At 45.4% G+C, this 15,548-nt stretch overlaps 1 pseudogene; it reads right to left on the bottom strand.

Moving 5' to 3' along the window:
* LOC144752937 (E3 ubiquitin-protein ligase TRIM39-like) overlaps nt 1-15,548 on the bottom strand; it is a 188,071-nt pseudogene that overhangs the window by 5,122 nt on the left and 167,401 nt on the right.

The following is a 15,548-nucleotide window of genomic DNA, read 5'->3' on the forward strand; positions in this document are numbered from 1 at the left end:
CAGATTTCCTCAGAGTGGCTCTCTTAGAAATTATAGGGGGACACTCGTATGCTTAATTTGTGTAAGGGTTATTGTTATGTGTTATATTGTGTATCAGTTTTTTTGTTTGTATAAATAATTGTATTATGTGTCCTTTTTCTACTGCGGACAGGCGCTCGTGCCTTTATGTATGTAAGATTGAGATACATTTATGATGAACAATGGACATTTTTGAGAGAGTAATTAAATGTACTCGACTCGTTTAAAGTATCCTGTATCATTCCCTTTGATACCAATTTTGTTTGTATAGGAACAAGCACCAGGAGTCACTTCCAATGATAGTCAAAACTAAAGAAAGGCCCTCTCGAGAACAAGAGGGACTTTCTTTTGTTTTGACTATATCTGACCCTGTCCCTTTCGGATATAAGGGCATGTCTCACATTTTTGTGGAGTCACTTCCATGAAGCAGGCACAGGAGCCTGTGATGTCCTTGATTCTTTCAAGAACAGGAGGCTAACAGGAGGCTGGTCAGTTAGACCTCAGAAAAGCTCTGGGACAGTCAGGAGAGAGCAAGCAGGCAGCAGAGAGCACAGCAAGGCAGCAGTTTTCCAGAGCTACAATCCAGCAAACAGTCCTCAGCACAGTAGTCCTCATCTTGTCCAGTAGTTTGAGTTGATGATGATGATGATTAAAGCCTTATATAGCGCAACTTAGCCCGTAGGCGTCAAGGCGCTGATGATGGAAAAGTCTGTGTGGAGGGGAGGAAGCGTGCCGACTAGAAATAGAATTCACTGAAGAGCCAGGTCTTCAGGGCATTTCGGAAAAGGAGATAGGATGATTGAGCCTTGAGCTCCACTGGAAGGGAGTTCCAAATCCTTGGAACGAGGGAGGAGAAGGCCCTCCCTCCCCACCTTGCTTTAGTACTTCTGGGAATGACAAGGAGGTTTTTATTCGCTGAGCGAAGGGCCCTGCCGGGGATGTGACGGGACACCAGAGAACAGATATCTTCTGCCCCAAGTCCATGCAGAGCACGGTGAGTAAGGCACAAGGCCTTAAATTCAATCCTTGCTTGCATGGGGAGCCAGTGCAAATTTTTCCTTCCTGATGGAGAAGCCTGATGACCACCTCGAATTGTCAACAATGAACCTTGCGGCCCTGTTTTGTATAATCTGGAGGCGCTGGACAAGTTGCTTGTTAATTCCAAGATAGAGTACATTACAGTAATGTAATCTTGAGGTTATAAGGGCCACCGTAACCTGTTTACGGGCTTCGATCGGCAGATAGTGAGCGATTTTCTTTAAAATTCGCAAAACCCCACAGCAGGTTGAGGCAGTCCTGCTAACCTGTTTATCAAAGCGAAGCGAAGAGTAAAAAATTACACACAGATTCCGAGCGGACTGAGAAGGCGTGGGGCAAGCACCTAGAGCAGAAGGCCACCAGTCAGCAGACCAGGTCTCCTGCTTGCCTCCAAAAATGAGCACCTCCGTTTTTTCCGTGTTTAGCTTAAGGTAATTTCTCACCATCCAGTTCGCAACTGCTTCCATGCAGGCTCTAAAATTAAGGGCAGTGATGTCAGTGGTTTGCGAAATGGAGACCATGATCTGGGTGTCGTCCGCGTAAGATACGACTTCCAGACCGAAGGATCTGACCAACCTGGCCAAAAGTGTTACAGAAATATTAAAAAGGGGGGGGCAGAAGTTACAACCCAGGGTTCCTTCTGGTGGCGGACTGAAGGGAGCTAAGGATGAGGCTGCACTGCATTTAAGCTATGTTTACTATATGGGGGGGGCAAGAAAGTGTCCCCATCTCGTAGTTTCAGCTACTATATAGAGATGCCATATACATACATATATACATATTAGTAACTGCAGCAATAAAACCAAGCAGTGCTTAGCTTGCTCCTGAATATAGTGGTTTGGTTTTCTAACAATAGTCAGGTGTCTGTGATAATTCCCTCAGAAACAAAGATTTCTGAGTTTGTTTTCTCCTTCATGGGAACATCTTGAATACTGCAGTAATTGTGGATCCTGGAATCAACCTTCTTCACAGTATCAGTATTTCCAAGAACAAAATTACAGCAGTAGAATTTCTTAAGATCCAAGGAGGGAAGCAAGAATCAAATGGGAACCAGGTCAGAAGATCTATCAACTGTGGAGATTTTCAATATTGAATAAAACACTATCGGCCACATGCATCATTGTAGGATTTTGCAATTCCTAAATTGCGAAAATTAAGGAATCGCAATTTAGGAATTGCAAAATCCTATGCATCAAGAAATCCTGAAAGTTTTTAGGATTTCTTAATTTTCGGAAATTGCGATTCCTTAATTGCGAATCGCAATTAAGGAATGGCATTACATTGATTCCTATGGGCCTAGAGGCCCATAGGAATCAATGCCTTTTTGCACTTTTTTATTTTGCGAATCCCATTTTTTTGTATGCATTGCAAGGGTGCAGAGGGGGGTCCAAAGGACCCCCCCCCCTGCACCCCTGAAATGTATTTTAAAGTGCATGTTTCACACACACACATGTCCTAAGGACATGTGTGTCTGTAACATGAAAGTTTAAAAAATGCATTTTTGTGCATTTTCATAACTTTTCGCAAATTACCACGAGGTTCAACCGCGTGGTAATTTGCACCTCCTATTTCAAAATTCGCAATTTTAAAAACAATCATGCATTGCATTTAAGGAATCGCACAAATGCGATTCCTTAAATGCAATCGCATTTTTAGGAAATGCAAAAAATTGCAGGGTCAGAATAATTGTTTCATGCATACCGAAAACTTATTGAGGAAGCGCAAACGACCGAATTTACCGATTCGCACTGTTTGCACTTCCTAAATAGGTTGATGCATGTGGCCGTATATTTCAAAGGCATGCAATCCCAAAACATTTTTAAAACTTCTGGAAAAGTTCAAAGGTAGAGATACAGATCTGAAAATTTGAGAACTAGTGCATATTGTCATTACAAAATAACCTTCTAAGTTATTTTGCTGCAGCTGTTTTGAGTTGAAATGATTAATGTTTTTTCTTTGTCTGTGTGTATAGTTAGATGATTTGCTGTTTTGACATTTATATGCACTTTATAAAGCATATAGCTATAACAAACGATATCATTTTCATAAACTGTATCAAACATGCATAATTAACCCATTTGTATTTACCTTTATAACGCTTCATCTCTGGGCCCTGAAACTTCACATTATCACACCTGAAACAGCACATAAATCAGGTTGATTTTACAGAACAAACACAGTTTACAGAATAACATAAGGAACACCACATACAGCCTGTTATTAGAACTATAATCCTGTAATCCCAGGCTCTCCTGTGGACCAGTGGACAGCACCTGCTACTGATGACATACAACATTCAAAGCTCCAATGACACATGGCAGCCCAGTTACAACCTGCTGAGCAGTGGCTGGGTGAGGATAACTGGTGACAACCCCACTAAAATCACAGAACACACCAGGGCCACGCTGCCTGCAATGATGAAGGGACATAGCCAATAAAGCCTGTCAATTGGAAAAAAGACTATTGGGCAACGCTCGATTCAAACTGGTCCAACTCAGTTATTGCCACATGAACTGCCTAACGCCCCTTACATGGCCCTGTTTAAGGGCACACACAGGGAGTTCTCTACAATGCCCAGTATGAGGGGGCAATGTCCTTCAATACAAACATACTAGTCTGAGTTAGAGGGAAGGCTGCCTCAGCACACTGGACGGCTTACGGCAGATGAAAGAAAAGCAAAGATGAAAAGACAGGTCACTCCACTGGGGAATATACTAGCAGAACTCTATAATGTCTTCAATTGCATGTCTTGTAATTAATCTCTAGATTCCTGCACCTTGGAATCTCTGTGGTCCTGCTTCTTGGAGTCTTTCAAGCCATGCATCTTGGAATCTCTGTGGTCCTGCATCTTGGAATCTCTGTGGTCCTGCATCTTGGAATCTCTGTGGTCCGTCGCCTGGGACTCTCTGGAGCCCTGAACCATTGAATCCTGTGATTTCTGCTCCTTTTGAGTGTCTACGGACATGCACCATGGAGTCTCTGGAGGCCGTCACCTTGTAATATCTCTAATGCTACAATATAGATTCTCTGAAACCCAACTTGAACCAACACGTTCTAACAACATGGAATCTCGGAACACTCCACCTCAGAATCTTTCAGGCTCTTCTACTTCAAATCTTCCCAGTCCTGCGCTTTGGAATATTAGAGGTTCGGGCACCTTTGTATACCTGTAGATGGCCATCTCAAACCTGCGAGGTCCTACACCCGTACCTTGAACTCTCTTAAGTCCTGCACTGGGGGATTTCTGAGGCCATGCATCTTGGAGTCGTGAAGTCCAGCCTGCTCTTTGAAACCCATGAAGTCATGCACTTCAGAGTATCTGACATTCTGCCTCCTCAAACACCTGCATGTCTCCGTATCCCTGCACCTATGAATCTTCACAGCCCTGCACATTGGAAGCTCTGAAGTCCTTTGTCTTTGGAATCTATGAAGGCTCACACTTTGGAATCTCTAAGGCATGGAATAGCTGAGGTCCAGTCCTTTCCGCTTCCTCAGTTCTTTGACTTTTGAATCTCAGAGGGCCTGAGCCTTTGCATCTCTCGAGTTCTGTAACTTAGAATTTCTGGTGTTCTAGAGAACAGAAACTCTGATGTCCTGTATCTTGTAGTCTGTGGTGTCTTGCCTTTTGGAATCTACAGTGCCCTGCACACTAGAATCTCTGGTGCCCCGCCTCTTGGAATCTCTGGTGCCCCGCCTCTTGGAATCTCTGGTGTCCTCCACCCTGGAATCTCTGGTGCCCCGCCTCTTGGAACCTCTGGTGCCCAGCCTCTTGGAATCTCTGGGGTCCCCCACCCTGGAATCTCTGGTGCTCGCCTCTTGGAATCTCTGGGGTCAGCCTCTTGGAATCTCTGGGGTCAGCCTCTTGGAATCCCTGGTGCCCGCCTCTTTGAATCTCTGGTGCCCGCCTCTTGGAATCTCTGGTGCCCTGCCTCTTGGAATCTCTGGGGTCCTCCACCCTGGAATCTCTAGTGCCCTGCCTCTTGGAATCTCTGGGGTCCTGCCTCTTGGAATCTCTGGGGTCCTGCCTCTTGGAATCTCTGGGGTCAGCCTCTTGGAATCTCTGGTGCCCGGCCTCTTGGAATCTCTGGGGTCCTGCCTCTTGGAATCTCTGGTGCCCGGCCTCTTGGAATCTCTGGGGTCCTGCCTCTTGGAATCTCTGGTGCCCGCCTCTTGGAATCTCTGGGGTCCTCCACCCTGGAATCTCTGGTACCCTGACTCTTGGAATCTCTGGTGCCCCGCCTCTTGGAATCTCTGGTGCCCCGCCTCTTGGAATCTCTGGGGTCCTCCACCCTGGAATCTCTGGTATCCTGACTCTTGGAATCTCTGGTGCCCTGCCTCTTGGAATCTCTGGGGTCCTGCCTCTTGGAATCTCTGGGGTCCTGCCTCTTGGAATCTCTGGGGTCAGCCTCTTGGAATCTCTGGTGCCCTGCCTCTTGGAATCTCTGGTGCTCTGCCTCATCTAATCTCTGGTGCCCTGCCTCTTCTAATCTCTGGTGCCCTGCCTCTTGGAATCTCTGGTGCCCTGCCTCTTCTAATCTCTGGTGCCCTGCCTCTTGGAATCTCTGGTGCCCTGCCTCTTCTAATCTCTGGTACCCTGCCTCTTGGAATCTCTGGTGCCCTGCCTCTTCGAATCTCTGGTGCCCTGCCTCTTGGAATCTCTGGTGCCCTGCCTCTTGGAATCTCTGGTGCCCTGCCTCTTGGAATCTCTGGTGCCCTGCCTCTTCTAATCTCTGGTGCCCTGCCTCTTGGAATCTCTGATGCCCTGCCTCTTGGAATCTCTGGTGCCCGCCTCTTGGAATCTCTGGTGCCCTGCCTCTTTAATTCTCTGGTGCCCTGCCTCTTGGAATCTCTGGTGCCTTGCCTCTTGGAATCTCTGCATTTCTCGGTCCTGATTTTCCTGCTGTGTAATGCTGGGTAGGTGACCCCTCTGCTGTGACCCGCAACAGATTTACTATCAAACAATATGCAGATATCCCCTCAAGTATAGAACCACACAAGAGGGAAAATATCTAATTCGCTCCGTCTCTGTATCTCTCTCTAAATCTTACTCTTGATATGGGCCTACATCTACCATTGTCTCGCTTGCTGTGTCTTCCTCACTCTCCTTCTCCTGGGTCAATCTCCTTCTCGTTCTCTGTCACTCTGTCTCCTTCTTTCCTTCTCTTCCTCCCTCTCATCTCTTGCCATGTGTCTTTATCTCTGTCCCTCTCTCACCCTCCCTGTTTCCATTTCCCTTTACTTCTGCCTCCTCCTTCCCATCTCTCTCTTTCTCCCTCACTCTGTATCCACAGTTTCTCCTTCTTCTCTCATTGGCCATATCCTTTAGGTATCCCTCTGCACTTCTCTCACTCTCTCTTTCTATACATGTTTGTTTCTCCCCCACTCTATCCCCTCTCTTATTCTTCCACTATGTTCCCCCTTCCTTTTGTTCTCAATTTCTCTCTTTGTCACTTTATGTCTATTTCTGTCTCACCCCATCCTCGTTTTCTGTATTCCTCTCCATCACGGTCGCTCTGTCCCCTTCTGGCTAAATCCCTCTCTTTCTGTATGTATTCTGGTGCTTCTATGACCCTCTCTCACTCTCCTTCTCATTTGTCTGTCTGTCTCTCTCTTGCTCTTCTTTCGTCATATCAGACTTGTTTATGATGACTTCGGTAGTTCATATTTTGTCACCTTGTTTTTATGAACATTTGACTAGGAATAGACCACCAACCTTAATACTTTATATTTGTTTATTAATCCGAGTAAAGAGAGTTCTCGAATCAATGCCCAGAACAACGTCACTTCCTTTATGTCGTCTGTCGCCATCTTGGATTATTGTGTTAAGTGATCCAGAGGCCGCATCTCCCTTCAGGCTTTGAGGAGATGGCATTGTTAGCGACACACCAGAAGACATCCTTTAGAAGTGCCATGTCTCATTAACCTCTATTAATATTAATTCAGCTAGACTAGTCAATTAACCAGCAGGTAATGTGCTTATGTCATCTCTTTGAAGAGGGTCTGGATACTTATTTATAGGATTGCACAGAGGCGTCTGAAGACACAGCAGGGTGCTGAGGTATGAAGGGAACTCGCTGAGGACTTTGAGAAGCATTTGGTGCCTAGAATGAGGGGTCATTTACCTCGGTAGAGATTTGAGGATTGAAATGAGGCTTCTAAACACCCAAGAGATGTACTGAAGGAAGACCCAGGGGACTTGGAGAAGCATTTGCTTCCTAGAATGAGCCCTTAGTAACCAGGGCAGAGGTTTGAGGATTGAAACAAGACTTCTGGCTAGCGCTAGATAAAACTTCATAATAATAATAATAATAATAACTTCTAGAGACCCAAGAGGATGGACACGAGGAAAGTAACGGAAGACTGGAGAGAGAATAACAGGTCAAGGAGCAGATCTAAGGATTACAATGAGGTTTATGAGAACTGGATGAGATTTCTTCCGATTACAAGGAACCAACTGGACAGTACTTGTCTTTAACCAAATTATAATGATATTTGGAAGCACAAAACAGATGTTTTGGGGATTGTCATCATGATCAGGGAATTCTGACCCAGTTGTTGGAACATCTTGAATTGTGTCAAATAAAAGGACAATCTCAGTCAAGAATGAATTTGAGATTTGCAACCGCAAGAGTAGAAAGAATATTACCATCAAGGCACAGGGTTGTAAAACAAGAACAGCAGCAGGTCACTGGTAGAGCTGGACAACGGGCCTGTGGAGCCCGAGGCACAGACTGGGGATGGAGCTCAGGAGGCACAGCTCAGAGAAGAGGTAGAGCTAGAAACTTTCTGGGGCTATTCAGGCAGAGTCAGCTAGAAACAACTTTCAAAAACAATTTGCTGAGCAGCTTTTGAGTGTTCTGAGGTTCTTGCTTGCTGGACTAGTTTGTGCCTGGCTGTGCTATCATGTGTTTCATTTTTTACTTTGGTTCCTTTGTTTTAGTTTATTTGGCTTTTGTACCTGTTGTTCACATTTTATCTTTTCTATACAGCAAAGGGTTTGATGGTTGTGTCCTTGTCATCCTTGGGCTCATGATCGTCTAACTGTGTGGCTAAGCAACTAAGGCCTAAAAGTGGTTAATTCATACCTTGAAGTGGGAAGGGAGCTGATCTGGAGTTAAACATATGGTCGGGTATGTTTCAAAGTACTCGGTCTGCAGTGTGATTACTTTCCGATCTAGGAGTCTGTGTCCTAACCATTCATCAGAATTCAGTGATTGTAACACTCACCCTCTGAGAAACATTAAGTCACTAACGGATCCCTCCACCCTATCCCCTCTTTAGCCTTTTGAGAATATACTTGGAAGGTAAATGCTACTTACCAGTATGCATCTGTTCTTGGCATGTAGGGCTGCAGAGTCACACACTAGTGCATAGATCGCCATCTGGTGGTGGGCCTGGATTATTACACTTTGTTGTTGTCCTGGAAGAGTCTTTGTATGGTAGATGACTTCCTCTCTGGAGCATAGTGCGCATGGGAATCAACTCCATCTTTAGATTGTTTTTCGCCAATAGGGAAAATGATGTTGTGTGAGAACAGAAAGAGATGTCCATGAATGGTGTATCTAATTAAGATGATACTGGAACAGATAGAGGTAGCCGGGAAGGCGGGTGGGCGTGTGCGACTCTGCAGCCCTACAGGCCAAGAACAGATGCATACTGGTAAGTAGCATTTACCGTTCGAGGCATATGGGCGGCAGATCACACACTAGTGCATTAATTGTATAGCAGTTTCTTCCTTAGCGGCGAGTACCAGTATTTGTTGCAGTGGTTTGGAATAATGTTTAAGTACAGTCCGGCGCACAGCAGCTTGTTTTGATTGCACATCTACACAGTAGTGCTTTGTGAATGTATGCGGTGTAGACCATGTGGCTGCTTTACAGAGATCATCTAAACGAATATTTCCTAAAAATGCCATAGATGCCTTAGTTTACGTGTGGAATGAGCCCTAGGGGGAATGGATAGAATGTGTTTTGCTTTTTGGTAGCAAATTTGTATGCACTTAACAATCCACCTTGCAATCCCAGTTTTTGAGATGGGATTACTTTTATATGGAGGAGAAAAGGACACAAAAAGCTGTTTTGATTTACGAAATCGCTTTGTCCTGTCAATATAGTAGAGGAGAACTCTTTTGACATCTAATGTATGGAGAGCTCTTTCAGCAACTGTTTGAGGTTGGGAGAAGAATACTGGCAACTCAATAGACTGATTGAGATGGAACGGGGAAATGACTTTTGGAAAGAATTTGGGATTTGTCTTTAGAACCACCTTGTTGTGATGGAGTTGCAAGAATGGTTCTTGAATTGTTAATGCCTGGATCTAACTTACTCTTCTGAGTGAAGTAATAGCAATTAAAAAAGCAACTTTCTATGAAAGAAATTGAACCCTTACATAAATGTGAATTACAAACGGAGGACCTAGTGAGAACAATGTTTAGATTCCATACAGGGGAGGGTGTTACCCTGGGAGGAATTATTCTCTTGAGGCCTTCCATGAAGGCTGTGATCGCCAGAACTCTAAATAACGACAGATGCTGTCTGGTCTGAAGGTAAGCTGCTATAGCAGCAAGAAGTAACCTGATTGAGGAATATGCTAAATTGCATCTTTGTAGATGTAGCAAGTAGCATATGATATTTTGTATGGAAACTTCCAGTGGGTTAATGCTATTATTGTTGCAATATAACAAATCTTTTCCACTTGGCTGCATAGCATGCTCTAGTGGTGGGACGTCTAGCTTCTTTGATAACATTCATGCAATCTGGTGGGAGATTGAGATAACCAAACTCTAAGACCTCAGGAGCCAAATCGCTAGGTTGAGCTGCATGGGGTCCGAATGCATGATCTGTCCATGGTTCTGTGTTAGCAGGTGTGGAGAGAGTTTTAGTTTCTGATGTGGTACCACCGAGAGTTCTAGTAGCATGGAGTACCGCGGTTGCCCTGCCCAAGTCGGTGCAATGAGAATCAATGTGAGGGAGTGTTGCTGTCGCTTGCGCACCACTAACAGAATGAGTGGGAGAGGTGGAAAAGCGTACGCAAATCTGTCTGACCAACTCATCCATATTGCATTGCCTTTGGACCGTGGGTGTGGATACCTGGCGGCGAAGCTTGGGCATTTGAGGTTGAGGTGTGTGGTGAACAGATCTATTTCTGACTGCCCTACTGTTGAAAGAAAGGTTGAAGAACTTGCGGATGAAGTTCCCACTTGTGAATCTGTTGTCTCTGACAACTTAACAGATCCACCACCTGATTGTGAACTCCTGGTAGACGTTGTGCTAAAAGGAAGATTTTTTGAGGAATGGCCCACCTCCATATGCTCTGCGCTAACTGGGAGAGCTGTAAGGAGTGTGTCCCTCACTGTTTTTGTATGTAGTACGTGGCTGTCATGTTGTCAGTGCGGACTAAGACAGCCTTGCCTAATAGGTAATGTTGGAAAGATTTTAGAGCTCGAAAAATGGCTAGCAACACCAGATGGTTTATGTGGAGTAGAGTTTGTGTGCTGTGCTAAATGAGCACCCCAGCCGGTGAGGGATGCATCTGTGGTTAGCACCAGCTGTGGGACTGGCTCTATGAACGGCCGTCCAACCACTGCAGAGAGCAATGCGTTCGGCCGTCCACCACCACCAGATCTGTTAATTGGCCTTGAGCTTGGTTCCATTGGCTTGCTAAGCACTCTTGCAGGTTGCGTATTTGGAGTCTTGCGTACGGTACTACGTAGACGCAAGACGCCATCATTCCAATTAGTTGCATAAACACTCGAGTTGGTAGTGAATGTTGAAGTTGGAATTATTTTTTATTAGACCGTGCATACTTTGTATTCTTGCTGGTTTTGGGAATGCAAGTGCTTTGGAGGTATCTATTGTGGCACCCAGATACTGTTGAGACAGGGATGGTTGGAGATGTGACTTTGTCTGGTTTATAGTGAACCCGGGTTTGTGTAACAGGTGAATGGTCTGGTGGGTGTGCTGCACGTACTGGTGATATGACTTGGCTTTTATTAGCCAGTCGTCGAGGTATGGGAAGACATTGATGTTTTCCCTTCTCAAGTGTGCTGCTACTACGGCAAGACACTTTGTGAAAACCCGAGGTGCTGTAGTTACTCTGAAAGGGAGGACCTTGAATTGGTAATTCTGACCATCCAGTACAAACCTCAGGTATTTTCTGTGAGCTTGATGGATGGGAATGTGGAAGTAGGCGTCCTTGAGATCTGGGGTAGCAAGGAAGTCACCCTGTTTTAACAGAGGAAGGACCTGCTCTAATGTCACCATATGAAAGTTTAGGGGCCTGAGGTCTAATATAGGTCTGAGGGAGCCGTCCTTTTTGGGAATAAGGAAATATAGGGAGTAAACTCCTGTGTTATGATGGTGTACTGGAACTGGTTCTATTAAATTTTTGAGCAGTAGAGAGGCCACTTCTTGTTTTAGAAGTGTGAGATGCTCCTGTGACATGAGACGTTGTCTGGGTGGTATTGTTGGAGGAGTAGACGTGAGCTCCAGGCAATAACCTGACTGAACTATTTGTCTCACCCACCTGTCTGTTGTGATGGAATTCCAGACAGATAGGAACTGTTGTAATCTCCCCCTGACAAGAGTGGAATGGTCTGGGGGGAGAGGAGGGAAGTCCCTGTTTGGAAGTGGAGGCAGTACGGGTGTTGTTGCCTCTGCCTCTACCTGTAGTGTTGTTGCCTCTGTATCCCCCTCTGTAATAACCTCTATTGGGTGAGGATTGGGTGGGTGCTTTGTAAGACGAAGAGGCGGTATCCGTTGTGAAATGTTTGGAGGCGCCCCTGTAAGAGGAGCGACGAAAGGACGCTCTGGGAGTCTGAGTTTGTATAGCTCCCATGGACTTTGCAGTGTCAGTATCCTTCTTCATTTTTTCTAATGTAGTATCAACTGTGGGACCAAAGAGATGTTGCTGGTCAAAGGGTTGAATAAGAATACTGGTTTGTACCTCTGGTTTAAAACCAGAAATACGCATCTATGCATGCCTTTGTAATAGTATGCCAGTATTTATTGCTCTTGAGGCTGCATCAGCAGCATCTAAAGCCCAACGGATGGAGGTATTAGTGATTACCTTACCCACTTGTAGTAAGTCAGAAGCCCTGGTCATATATTTTTCTGGTAAAAGCTGCATAAGCGTCTTCTGCTCATCATAGTGAGCCCTATCATACCTTGCCAAAAGAGCTTGAGTGTTGGCAATTCTCCAGACGTTGGCTGCCTGAGATGTCATGCGTTTGCCTGAAGCATCTAAAAGTTTAGACTCTATCAGGGGGGGAGCATCCCCTGATGTCTGTGCATTAGCTCTTTTCCTGGCATTTGAGACCACTAACGAGTCTAATGGCATCTGACCCTTGATATAGGCTGGGTCAGTTAGAGCGGCATTATACTTCTAACCTGGGATTAATTACCCTGGCTCTGTCGGGGTCCTTAAATACCCCAGGTGCATGCTTTACAACCCCTTTTAGCATTGGTAAAATGGTTGTGGTATTATATGATGGTAGTAATGTGTCCATAAGGAAGTCGTCTTCTACTGGATCTGTGTGTAGATCGACCCCATGAAAAGTTGCTGCTCAATGAATGAGTTGTGTGAACCTTATAGTGTCATCTGGTGGAGATGACCTTGAAGGGTATGCGTCATCTTGTGGTAGATCAGGAGCATCTGGTGCATTATGATCTTCCAAAGGATCAAATGATGGCCCAGGAATTTTATCTGGGTCATATATGGGTTGGTCATCTTCTATTCCCCCCTGTGTAGTCATCCTCATCATCATCTGCTGGTGCAGGGCTGTGTGGGATGAATGGAGAGTGTGCAGGAGACATGTCAAATTCTGGTACCTGTGGAAGAGATGAAGGAACCCTGATGGGAGAAGTTTGGGCATGCTTTTTAAGAGGGACTGGAGGTGTGGGGGGAAGGGTCTTGTTTCCTTTTAGCAGGCCCAGTGATAACATATCCAGTCTTTGGATGGATAAGAAGAGTCTTTTGTTTTGGGTCTGGATGGAAAAGCTCTTCTGTAGAAACGTCCTTTTTCGGCACCGGCTTGGTGCCGAGTTGTTTAGAAGGTTTAGCAGTGTCTATTCCAGTCTTTGGAGCAGATTTCCGTTTCGGTTCCGAAGACTTGTGGTCAGAGGCATTCTTCGGCTCCTGTTTTTTGTTCGGATCGGGTGTTTTCGGGTCCGGAGGTATTGATTCTGAACTATGTTTCGGGTCGACTCCTTTAGGTGATGAATTGTGTTTCAGTGCCAAAGTGGGCATGGGTTGGATTGATTTTGGTACCGGAGTTATCTTCGGTTTGATAGTTTTCGGAGCCGAAATAGGCTTAGGTACAGAGGCTTGCTTCGGTGTGAGAGTTAGTCTTTGTTTAAGGACCGTTTGTTTTTCGGGACTGAGAGTCTGGCTCATGTCCGAGCCGCCTACAGGCTTTTTGGTAGTTTCCGTTGCCGGGCCCGAAGGAGGGACGTGGAAAGTTTTCGATCGGTGTGTACCTGGACTCGGAGGTGGAGGTGGAACCAAAGCCTGTCCCCGTATGGGGGTGTGAGCAGGGTCAATGTTTATACGCACAACCTGTTGACCAGCTGGAATGGGATCGTCATCGTCTGCTTGTTCCTCGGCTCCTGAAGCTGAATCCTCTACTTCGGAAGCAACGACGTCTTCCTGCTGTTGATCTTCGGACTCTATATCGATTGGAGTTTTGTCGATGATGAGGTCCGGTGTCGATGAAGAGGATTGCGTCATGACTCTTCGAGCACGACGGTCCCTGATAGATTTGTTGGACCAAAACGAAGCACAGGCCTGGCAATCTCGATTCTCGTGCTCTGCGGACAAGCACAGATTGCACACCTCATGGAGATCAGTGTGGGGAAATTTGTGTCCACACTGAAGGCACTTCCTGAAGGGTGTTCTTTCCATGAGCCGAAGGCCCAATGGCGCAGTTGGGCCCAACGGCCCTGATGATCGCCGGAATCAAAAGGTGCTGGAGTTTGGCGTGAGTATACAGGAAAGCGCAAGCAAAACCGATACCGACGGTAGAAATTAAGTAATGGGTGTCGAAAGAAGATCGGTAACGGGACCGAGCGACAAGCACATCCAAGCCCATGGCGGAAAAAAACATTCTGAAGAAGGAGTCAATGCCCATGCTCACTATGCTCCAGAGGAGGAGTCATCTACCATACAAAGACTCTTCCGGGACAACAACAAAGTGTAATCATCGGGGCCCACCACCAGATGGCGATCTATGCACTAGTGTGTGATCTTCAGCCCATATGCCTCTAACACTGTTTTTCATAAGCCTTTTTTAGCTGTATTTGACGGAAGTTTGGGATTGGCATCGAAGACCCGCTGTGCACCTCCCCTAAACCTGAAAGAAAACTTCAGGGGGCTTTCCAGGAATGCAATGAAGTTTGCTGTGGCTCATGGCACTTTTTCTAGGTCTTGTGGTAGGTTAACAACATTTAAAGAAGTTTTATGAAGACAGTTCATTTGTGAAGGACTAATTCAATTATTTCATCACTCAAACGAGTTTCCAGAGGATGGTAGTGAGTATTCTCAGGACTCGAGGATGTTTTCAGGGGACTCAGCAAAGATTTCTGAGATCTCAATTACGTTTTATGAGGATCTTAATGGTTTGAAAGAACTTGTGGATAAATGATGGATTCCGAGACCAAGGAGAATAGTGGGGTACAGTTTGGACCTTTCAAAGCACTGGACCGTAGGTGGATTTTTAATTTCTTTTACACAATTGCTGTCCTTTGACATATTTCTTTTGCAGGATGGGTTTTTGTGTGAGCTCAGCAGTGACCTTTATGTTATGTTATGTTATAGAAAATGTATAAAGCGCACTATCGCCCCAAGGGGCATCTTTGCACTATACAAAAAGGAGACCAAAGGAGGCTCCAAGCTAATATAAACCTATCCAGGGATCATATTAGAGAAAAGCATAGGGAGTCAAGTGCTGCAAAGAACCAAGATTTCAGCAGTTTCCTAAAGATGGGTTCAGGGTTTGTTTGTCTGAGATAATCAGGAAGAAGATTCCAGGCTTTAGCTCCAAGGACAGTAACCGTTTACCACCTTTGGTTTTACATATGAAAGGGGGCAGAATGAGAAGGTTAGCCAAAGAAGATCTAAGCAGTCGAGACGTGACATATGTAGTAAACCTTGCCGCTAGATAGTTAGGGGCAGATTTTATTTTCGGTCTGACGGTGACAAGCAAAATTTTGAATAGCACTCAGTGTAGTGATTTGAGGGCTGCTGTCGCAGAGGATTGGTGAGGTAAATTCAGCACCAGGCGAGCTGCAGCATGTTGTACCATCTTTAATATTTTTTGCATTGTCCTATTAGTCCCTGCATACAGGGTAGTACAGTAGTCCAATCATGAGGTGATGAAGAGGCAATGGTTACTCATTCCGTACGAGGAAGTAAGTTGATTTTTTTAGAGTTTTAATCAGCTGTAAACAATTCCCAGCTACTACTAGTATTTGTGGATGAAAGGAAAGAAGGGTATG

The sequence above is a fragment of the Lissotriton helveticus genome, chromosome 5_1 (genome assembly GCF_964261635.1).
Source record: "Lissotriton helveticus chromosome 5_1, aLisHel1.1, whole genome shotgun sequence".
In the NCBI taxonomy this organism is placed as follows: domain Eukaryota; kingdom Metazoa; phylum Chordata; class Amphibia; order Caudata; family Salamandridae; genus Lissotriton; species Lissotriton helveticus.